Raw genomic sequence first — 11,315 nt, 5'->3', positions numbered from 1 at the left:
TCACAGCAGCAGGTGCAAAGGGACGGGGGGGTGGGGGTGAGGGGGGTACGAGCGGTTTTGTGGAAAGGAGAAAGAGAGCATGGGGGGGGAGTGGGGGGGGATAACATATGGGTAGAATTCACTGAATCAAACTCAGTGACTATAAGCCAATGAGATGGAGTCCCTGCATGGGTTTCAATAAATGGAATCCCCATTTGATTTTGCACTACCATGAAGCTTTTCATTATGATCTGTTGAACTTAGGCGCTCTGGTGACGCTCTGAACTGCGAGAGGCAGTAAAGCCAACACTGACAACGGCAGGAAGGAACACACTTAACTGTCTGCCGCTCGACAGCAGCGAGTGGCTGTCGGTTGCGAACACACATAAACCTTTTGACCGGGTTGAAAGATGAGTGCAGCATTTCCAAATGGCATGCTATAATTCTTTCCTGCTACTTGAAATATGTGATCCATATGGCCACGGCAGTTCTGCTTGCTTTCTCCTTTCTGCTGGCAATTCTGCAAGCACAATATTCAGTGATTTTGAAGGAAAAAATCATGTAAAGAAAGCCATACGTTTCACATTAAAACAACGTGGTTCTTGTGTTTTCATGAAAAATATGTATTTTCACGTGAACTGTAAGCAGAGTAACCAAGGGCAACCTTTTTCATTGGTTACTGTGTTTTATTACGTGGTAAAATAGGATAAGTAACTGACTGAACCAGTGCTAACATCTTCGCCTGCACTCCCCTGAGCTAGCTTGTGCCCTAACAAAGATTTTTCAAAAAACCCCAGAGTAGGGGAGATGGAGTGGGGGATATATCAAATTACAGTACATCAGTCTTGAGCAGAAGCATCTTTCTTGAAGACTGGGCGTTGACAGACAGCAGGAGAACAGGCAAGGGAGGATAGCTGAGGATCTCTGCCTTTGATGAGACATAACAATATCCAAATCCCCGACCGCCTCTTATTTAAGTTACTGAGGACTCTAAAAAAGGGAAGTTCTTCCAAAGTCGCTCAGAAGCTTGTGCGCTTTAGGTGAAGGGAGGGAATGGAGGGAGCAAGAAGTAGAAGGGTGGGGGAAAGAAGATAATGTTTATGCATTAGATTTTCAAAGCGCTTTTTTCTGCAAGGAAATTCAGATTCAAAGGTGTACTTCTTGCAGGAAGATCTAAAGGATTCTTTCTCCCTCTCCCTGTTATTGCTTGAGTGACAAAGTCTCTCTGTAGCTTAGCCAGGACTTTGTATGCACATGGTAACTGAGCGTGAGTAGGCCCTACATAGCTACAGTACATCTACCAAGGGGACTGAGTGATGTGTAAGTGTATATTTTATATATAATATTTTCTACGCTCAAACTACATATTTGACATCAAAGAGAACAGTAACACTAAAGTAACACCTCGGCTAGGCAATCAAATGCTACTGTTAACTCGAGCCAAGCACTCTGCCGCCCACAAGCAATGCCACTGTGCACACAATGGAGCCTGAACTGTGTGCCCGCGCTTATCAGTCCAAATTCAAACTCATCGGAGCAATATTAGCTGAGACTTTTTCTAAGTGGAAGTTTGAACTCCAAAACTTCAGAGGCAGAGCACTTTGAAAGAGCTGAAGGAGCGGAGATGAGAGCGCGAGGGTGTGTGTGTGCACGCTTGCGTCGGATAGTTGCTGAGCGCAGCACTCGTACATACGTGTGATTAAAAATTCAAATGAGCGCCTTTAGAATCGATGGAAGGCTTTGAGGCTCCGTAATGAGGCTGATATATGAAGTTTAAACATTCGGAGCCGCTGGAAGTGCCACCGTGGAAAAAGAGACAGAGAAAGGGGAGGGAGGCAAAGAAAAAGGGGAAAATTTGTGGCTTTGATGCAGGGATATCACCGTGGGGCATGGCTGGTTGGCTGGTGCTGGCTGGTACTGGGATCCGGAGCGCTTTCAGAATGTTTGCAACGTTCCCCAAGACACCATTTCGAGCAATCCCTCGCCATCAGTCCAGGACAAACTTGGAGGAAGGAGGGATAGAAGCGGAAGAGAAGCAAAGGCGCAGAAATCACGTAGAGAAGTAAAGTGGATGGGACCGGAGAAAGTGGTACAGAGTGGATAAGGAAAGGGGAGAGGGGGGTTAAAAGAAGAGTGATCACAGTGGCAGAGAAAGGGAACAATGAGAGCGACAAAGAAGTGGCTGCTGATCAGTTTTCTGTATTCAGTCAGATACACACACATACAATGACACAAATGTACACACACAATAGCACAAGTAGCAAGAGGGGGTGTGGTGTGAGGGTCTGGGACAGGAGGGGAGAGGTATTAGTTCATGTGCTACTGTGTGTGTGTGTGTGTGTGTGTGTGTGTGTGTGTGTGTGACCACATTCGGATGCACACACACACACACACTCACACACACGCTGTTCTACTTCTATCTCTGGAAGCAGTGGGAGTCTAGTGCCACTTTGAACTTGCCTACCATTAAAAGCCTGACAGAGTTTTGAAGAGGCCTATTGAAAGGGAACCTGTGCATTTATGATGTAAATGTATTTTTTCCAACCCTTTCTTCTTCTCCCCCCCTTTTTTTATTTTGACAGCCTTTGAAATTTGTCATATGCACATCCAATTTAACAGCCAGAAAAGACTTCTTTGGCCCCCTTTTTTCTTTTTCGCAACAATCCATTTTCATATCAACTTGAAAGGAATTGGCTGAATATTTTTGCTTGATTTCCTTTAATGTGATCATCACTGTTTCAGTCGCTCAACGTGTTGGAGTTACATTCTTTTAGTAAGGTAATTTTCTGTCAGATTTACTCTCATAACCAATACTTCTAACGGGGGAAACGAGCGATTTCTCAAAAGGACAACAACATCTGCAGTCTTTGTGCAAAGCCTTTTTCTCTGACTTTAAACTGGCTGTTTTAACCTTTCCTTTTATTTCTGGCACATGTACCCTTTAACTGCTCTAAACTCCTGGGTCAAAAGCATTTGAAAATAATTTTTGTTGTTCCTTTTAACACATTGGCAGCTCCAGATTAGTGTTTTTACTGGGTCAAACAGCATAGATGGTCTCCATTAAACTGTCAATCAGGCAAGGTATGAAAATAAAATGACAATGTGAGGGTCACTGTTATGTCTGTCTTGTGGTAAATCATCATCATCCCAGTATCCCCAGGATTTAAGAATGTTAATATTGGATGATGCTGCACCTCATGATTTATATCCAATACCAAGGTACCAATGCCTTTGGAGCGAGTTAATCTGTGGAAGTTGTCCCCTTTCAGCAATATTCTCCATTTTAAATGAAAAATACAGCACTTGTGTGATACGTGTAGAGCCTCATGTTTGTGATGAAAACTACTTTTAGTTGCTGTTATTTGAACTGTTGCTGTTGCTGCAACGGATCTACTGTGTCCATAGTGAGTTGAAACAGCGGCGACCCACAGTGCACCCACATTCAGTTTCTATGGGATGCCAACAGCATACGATGCGCATGAGAACACAAGACCTGTTGTTATCTCCGTGTAAAGCCCAGTTCACACTGCCTGCTTCTGCAACACGTGTGAGTAGCAGAATGTTTTGTTTTTTATTTCGGTGCCCATTTTAACAAACTAGAGCAGCCACACTCACGCGCTCAAGCTGCGGCTGCAGCCACCCTTCACTAGAGAGTCTAAGTCTCACTTATTTTTTCCACCAGCAGTTCCCAGCTAGACTCAACACCTCCTGTATCCATTTTAGATTAAAAGCCCTCACGTTTCTGAGGACAGAATCAATTCATATGTTAACAGGGCTTTTATTGTATGGTATTTATCAAAGGCAGACTTAGTATAGACAGATAGTGCTGGCCACGCAGCAGAAAAGCTCTCGATGTGATCACCTCAGGCGTGAGAGCTGCAGCAGCTCAGCGAGGCAGCCGTCATGCACTGCTCAGGTAGGCAATGTGAACCGTGTGTAAGCCTGTATGGGATCATACGTTTGGTCATGTATTTGTCTGTGTGTATATGTCCGCTGCTAATCTCACATACCACTGGACCCAAAAGCCTCACATTTTTTGTTCAAGGACCTCTTGTGGTTGTGGTGACTCACATGTCATGTTTGAAAAACATATTTTACTGACTGCTCTGTTTCATATTGCCTATTGATATGATCAGCAACTGCTAGGCTCACCCATTCTGTTGGAGGCCACATTTTGGTGATTGTCATGCCTTAAAAACTGACAATAAAAATGTTTGGTCTCATCTTGAACTGGAGCATGTGCAGATTAATTTAACATGCAAGGTTGTGATCCACTAGTTAGTTAGGCACAATACGAGATGAATAAATCCCAGTTTTTGTTATCTTTGTCACTATCTTGATTGTAAAGGAGCCTTCTTCTTTGGTTTTACTAGAGGACTACAAACCAACATTAAAGGTGCATGCTGTCACCTACTGTACCAAAGTGTGTTATATCATGACTTTATAAAAAAATTATATTCTGGTTATTAAACTTTTTTTTGCTTTTTGCAGTTGTGGTGGCATTGCAGTTGATGCTTCACCATCTGTTGCCTGACTGAGATCTGCACCCTACTGAGTGAACTCTGAGTTTTATATGTAAACACACTGGTGAAATCTTGACCCAGAAAAGCAGCAATTTGATAAAATTCGCTCCTGCAAATGACTGAAATGTATTTTAAAATATTTATCCAGTAAGAAATGTCATTGGTCATAATCCAGGGTTCTGCAGAATAGTCTTATATCAGCAATTTTATTATTATTCCAATATTTTTTATTGATTTTCACATTATATAACTCACAGTAGTGCTCAATACCCCAGAAAAAAAAGAAGAAAAAAAAGAAATCAGGAAAATAAACAGAAATGACTCAGTATACACAAGGTAGCTATACATACACATATACACACATTTATATTATTTAGGCTACACTATATAGAGTATTGAGGGAAGGGAGTTCATCCTCGAAATAGGATAGAAATGGTTGCCAAACTTTATAATATCTATGGGTACTGCCCCTGCAGAGTATTTGAGTTGTTCTAGTTTGAGATGGGACATCACCTCCTCCACCCACCGCCTATGAGAAGGGGGTGTAACCTTCTTCCAACCAAGGAGTATCAGACGTCGAGCCAGTAGGGTGGAGAATGCTATAGCCTCAGCCTGGTGTCTTATTATTGGTGTCTCCTGAGGGACGACCCGCAGTTAATGGGTTGGGACTAATAACTTTATTACACATTTATGAAAATGTATCAAATATACCTGTCCAAAATAGAGTCTGTCAACTGGATCCATGTTCAAACATTCATCTATCCATGTACTCTGAGGGGTTGTTAAAGAGAAGTGTGTTTTTACATAACTCCGTACCTGCAGGTAGCTAAAGAAATCCGACTGAGGGATACTGAAGTCTTTAACTGTTCAAAAGACATGAAATGCCCTTCCTTAAAAAGGTCCTTCCCACATTTAATCCCTCTCCTATGCCACAATTGAATAGATGGGTCTGTGAGAGATGGGGCAAATGATGTAGGGGAGGTGATAAGAGCTTGTTTATGCTTAAAATGAATCCTAAACTGCGACCATATCTTCAGACAGCCAGAAATGATTGGGTTGTTTGTCCAACAACGTTAACTTAAGGGTAGTGGGGAACAAATTAAAGAGCGAAGTGAAACAGGATTACTTGAATACTGTTCTATTTGGCACCAGACGGGAGATTCATCATCTGACACATCAGAGACCCAGAACATCAATTTGTGGATGTTGGCCGCCCAGTAATAATACAAAAAATTGGGTAGAGATCCTTACTAACAGAGAAAGGGAAGTTCTGGAATGACATTTGGCGTGCTTTGTCATTAATCGGGAATAAAACACTTTTAGTTAAGTTTAACTTATATCCTGAAATTCGCCCGAACTTAGTGATGAGCTCAAGAGCAATTGGTATAGTAGTACATGGGTCTGAGAGAAAAAGGTCATCCGCATAAAGTGATAATTTATGCAAATGTCCTGCCCTTCGCACTCCTTCCAGATTAGTGGTCTTTCCTAACATTATTGCCAAGAGTTCGATATCTTTATTTCTTTAGGTAATAAAGAGATGGAAGCCTGTGTCATAGTCGGGGAAATACTTTTATTTACCCAGGACCTCTTCAAATACCTTCAATAGGCATGGTATTAATTTAGGGCCAAATGTTTTAAAAAATTCTATTGGAAACCCATCAGGGCCTGGTGCCTTTCCGGGTTTCATTTTTTAAGTTGCGCTATTAATCTCTGTTAGGGTTATATTCCTTTCTAATTCTGATTTGTCTAATTCGGAGGAGGAGGGCATTTCCAGTTTACTGAAGAAATTCTCCACCAACTCCCTGTCACCTGCTTCTGAGGTATACAGATTTTTGTAAAAAAAAGTTATATTGAGCATTAATGTCCCTTTGATCCGTAACTATATTGCCTTCCCCATCCTTTATCGCAGATATAAAACCCGCCGTTGCCGACTATTTGAGTTGATGGCTCAAGAGCTTACTGGGGCGCTCCCAGTAATTATAGAGATTATGACGTGCTTTTAGATAAAGATCTATAGCATTGTCATTTGTCAGAGAATCGGATTCTGTCTGAAGCAAAATTCTCTCTGTATAAGTTCTCAGAGGGTGATGTTGAGTGTAGTTGGTCCACCACTTTAATCCTGTCGATCAATTCCGCAACCCTTCTTAACTTTTTTTTTATTTTCACCAGCGGTGTAGGATATTACTTGCCCCCTTATATATGCTTTCATGGTTTCCCACAGTGTGCAATAGCTTATCTCAGGGGACTCATTAGTTTCTAAGAATAAGTCTATTTGTGTGTTCATGAAATCAACACATTTTTTATCAGCAAGTAATCTTGAGTTAAGGCGCCCTGTACGTTTAGGAAGTATGTTTTCTGGAAACCGAAGCATTAAAAGTACTGGGCAATGGTCCGAAATGACTATACTGTTGTATTCTACTTGAGAGATCATGGGTAGTAATTTTTGGTCTATTAAAAAATAATCAATTCTAGAGTAGGTTTGATGTACTGGGGATAAGAAAGAGAACTGTTTGGATGTTGGATACTTGAATCTCCAGGGGTCTATGACTCCATAGGCTTGAAGAAAAGTATTGATGCATCGTGCCGATTTGCTAAGTGGAGTGACCTTTGTGCTGGAACGGTCCTGCTTCGGATCCAGGACACAGTTGAAATCTCCCCCCAGTATTAAATCATGTAAATCCAGTCCCGGTAGAAGTGAAAAAAGATTACTGAAGAAATCAATTTTGAAAAATCAAATTGCCAGCACCACCTGCCTATTTAACATTTTCCCTTGAATGATTACATAGCGACCATTTTTGTCCCTCACGGTGTTAGACTCTTCAAACAGCACATTTTGATGCAGGAGAATAGCCACCCCCCTACTTTTGTTACCAAAGTCAGAGTGGAACACTTGTGTGAATCCTCCTCTGCAGAGTTTTGCTTGGTCCTTATTAAATAGGTTAGTTTCCTGCAAATACACTATTTCAGCTTTAAATTTGTTTAATTGACAAAATACCCTACTTCGCTTAATCGATTGATTCAATCCCCTTACATTCCAACTCACAAACATGGTGTCGGCCCTGTCTGTACCTTTATCCAATAACGCCATCAAGTTGACCTCTCACATAATGCCACTGCATCATCTCTGTGTCCTGTTGTTGGTGGTACTGAAAATATTGCAATGGAGGTTCCCTGAGCTTGATGATAGAGTGATAGCCCAAAAAAAAAAAAAAGGGGGGGGGGGTGGGGGGCACCTGAATACACAATCAAAAAACGTTAAGCAACATGTAACCCTAACAATCTTAAACATTACAAACTAAAATATGAACATGAACACAGCATCGCTTGTCTCTGGCATGGAGACTGCCAGTCAACCTCTTCTCCTAAACTGCTTACCATGTGAGCTCCACACAGGAACAAATGTAGAACTCAATAAATCTCTTATCTCTTACAATGTATCTATTAAAGCTGAATATGTTGATAATGCACAATGTAAACAGAACAAAAATTGACCCATTCATCCAGATGCATATTGTCCTTGGTGTAGCATGAGATGGTATTCCAAATGGGAAGTTAAACAGTCCTGAACACAAAGTCCCATGAAATAAAAATGTCCCACATTATTGGATCCCCATAATAAAAGATTCAAACTTGCCTCCACACTTTCACTCTTCCTTGAGCGTGTGTAGCCAACAAGGAAATCAGACTCTTTCCAGTAGGGGAATTAAGCAGTCCTGTACATATCCAAATGTTGCCAGCAGGGACACCAAGACCGCTTCGGCGGGAAATAACACTCCAAAACACGAACATTATGAAGCCTTGTGCATCACCTTCTTTAAAACGAACTCCTTAGCCATCTTCGGAACACAGTCAGTAGTTACAAGTAGGCCATTTAACAATTATCTAGCTGTGCATGCTAGCTAGCATGATGGGGTTTCTCTACTGCTGGGAGGTTTCTATGATGTTATACTAGTGATAGTGATCTTAGTGCTTCAGTAATATTATTTTATTCATTTAGTTAGTTAAGTATAGTCTTTATTAGTTAGGTAGTTAAATATTTCAATGTTTTTTAATTGATATAAGTGCACTATGCAGTATTTTTTTTACTCAGTAACAGCTAAAGCTCAACAGAGCAAAAATGTTCACGTAAAACCAAATGATTAGCCATATTCATCATAAACCCTCTACACTTGCAGATATAAAGATGTGATGCTGCTCATTAACATAAAAGTGGCATGGAGTTAAAAGTAACTACTTAAATGTATTTGTCTTTTATACATGAATATCCTCTTTATTCTAGATAAGTTGTGTTTTTATCTTATTCTAACATTTAACAGCAAACTCTTGTGGACATTAATTACCTGTATTTTTTTTAGTGTGGGCATGTTTCCGTTCAATTTAAAATATATTTCGGTAAAATGTTCTTGTGGGCCTTGGCTAATTTCTCAGGGAAAAATGTGGGCCTTGAGGTTGTAACTATGATATGGCATGAGTATGGTATGGGGCCACCCTACTTGTACTTGAAAACAGCACAGATTTTTGGGTATTTTCCCCTCAGCAGTTGAGACATGTGTCGACTTAACTCGTTTATAGAAGCGCATAGGGTCGCAGAGAGTGGTTTAAAAAGAGAAATAATATGAAATTGGTAGTCCTGTGAGGAGCCCAACAAAACTTGACATGGCACTGCCCATACCGGAACTCTTATATCAGCAATCTTGTCTAGGGACAGTGTTGTGCTGAGAGATGAAGTAGGTTAAAACAAATGCTACAAACTCTTAAATTCATGATCTTCAACCAATAGGGCAGTGGTGGTTGGGGGCACAGTTTCCTTCACACAAATAGAAGGTAGCCATGGGGAAGTGTTTACATCTTACGAGTGATCACACCATTAAAAATGTTGTGTATAGGGGTGCCCGGGCAGCTCACCTGGTACAGCCGCGGCCCCATGTACCAAGGCTGAGTTCTTACATAGGTTGAAGTTGGCCCTTTGCTGCATGTCACTCCCTGTCTCTTGGCCCATTTTCTGTCCATCTCTCAAGCCGTCCTGTCTAATAAAGGGGAAAAAAGCCCCCCTCAAAAAATACTATGTATAGTGAATAAAGCACTTTATCCATGAAATCTGCTACCTTTAGTTTCCTATTAATTATTATGACTTAGATGTTGATGTGAACAGTATTCATGAAACTAGTAATTACAATAATTCCCAAATGACATGAACCAGGTAACAGCTCTTACAACAGGGATGGTAAAGTACGTATGCCAGCAGTCACTGCCTATACAGTCAGTGTGTGCCACTGTGGGTAGAAGTGTCACTCGAAAATTCTAACTGAATTATGGATGATCAACATCAGCCTCAAAAAACGTCTATAAAAAGTCTAATAGCGGTGAAAATAAAATTAATAAATTAAACAAATGTTCTTTTAGTTACTCTTTTAAACCATCAATATGAAGTAATCTCTACTTATTCAACTCTCTCTGACCCAGGGATTTGTGTGTATATGTGTGTGTTTGGACTGGTTCAAAGCTCCCAGCTGGACACAGCAGTGGTTAGAAGAGAGAGGATAGTTAAGGCAGAGCCAAAGGGGGGGTTTGGTGAGTTTCACGTGGGAGTCTTTAAGAGTGTTTGGAAGGGGGCTCACGACAGCTGGAGGCCGAGCGCGCTTCACTTGCTTACCCACCTGTCAGTAACCCCCCCCCATACCCTCCAACCCACACACACGAACAAAACACAAGTTAAATATGAAGATATATGCAAAGTTGACTCACTCACATACATGCGCATGGATTAAGCAGAGCACAGGGAAACTTAAAGCTGCTGATGCGCCCATGTCATATTGGAGTATGAATATGAGTAATTATAAAATGCTCTACTTTTATAAAACAGCATTCACTTCAACTTCCAAATTGTGAAACATTACAATATATGTGACATGGCACACGGAATTAACTATGTTGGCTGTGAAACTCACAAGAAACGTGAGGTCCTATCTAAATCCAGTGTTTGGTTTGTCCATTCTGGGCTGCTATAGAAACATGGTGGCCTCCATGGAAGGTGATCCACTTTCACAATGAATAGCGCAGGCTTTATTTGTGTCAATCACTGAACTCAACCTATTTACCTATTTATTTGGAACAGGCCTCTATGTGGGACAGGTCTTTAGTTTCTTTTGCACAAAAGAAGATGGGAAACACAAAGATGGGAAATACTATCAAATTGTTAATTTAAACCAGTATGAATATTAACTGTATAAAAAAAAAAAACTTGCTCAAGCATATGACCCAGTGGGCTTTAAGAGGTTTTATACAACCAGATAATTTCTATAAAGTCCAGACCAGCCCTCTAATTGAGACTTGTGTTTATTTGTCAAAATGTGTAGCCACATCAGGCTAGTAAAGGAGACCTACTTCTAATTGATAATTGAATACAGGAATCTTTCTCATCTCTGCCATCCATCCCATATGACATGAAGGCAGCATTATTCCAAGTACACTGAGCCTCCTAAACCCTGACTGAAATACAGCAATATATCAACTTTTTTATTTCCACCGCTTCCATTCTGTGTCCTGTCACAAAAGATATACTTGTGTACATTCTTTTGTTCTGTCGTCGGGCCTGTTCTGAAGTGAATGATGTGACGCACACTGAGGTGTCTGTTAGATAACATTTTCAGTTCTGTACAAACAACTTTTTTGTATTCTGTTCTGTTGAGAACCCGAGACGTATTGTATCAAAGGTGTAGAGCATTATGTGTGACTTCAAACAAATGAACAAAAAAACTATCTAGAAATCACTCACAAACAATAAAAATCTACAATGATCTCAGCCTGATGGAT

The sequence above is a fragment of the Morone saxatilis genome, unplaced genomic scaffold (assembly GCF_004916995.1).
Source record: "Morone saxatilis isolate NCDOM2014 unplaced genomic scaffold, NCSU_SB_2.0 Contig17, whole genome shotgun sequence".
Classification (NCBI taxonomy): Eukaryota; Metazoa; Chordata; class Actinopteri; family Moronidae; genus Morone; species Morone saxatilis.
The sequence above is the reverse complement of the archived record's forward strand: the minus strand, read 5'-3'. Positions refer to the sequence as shown.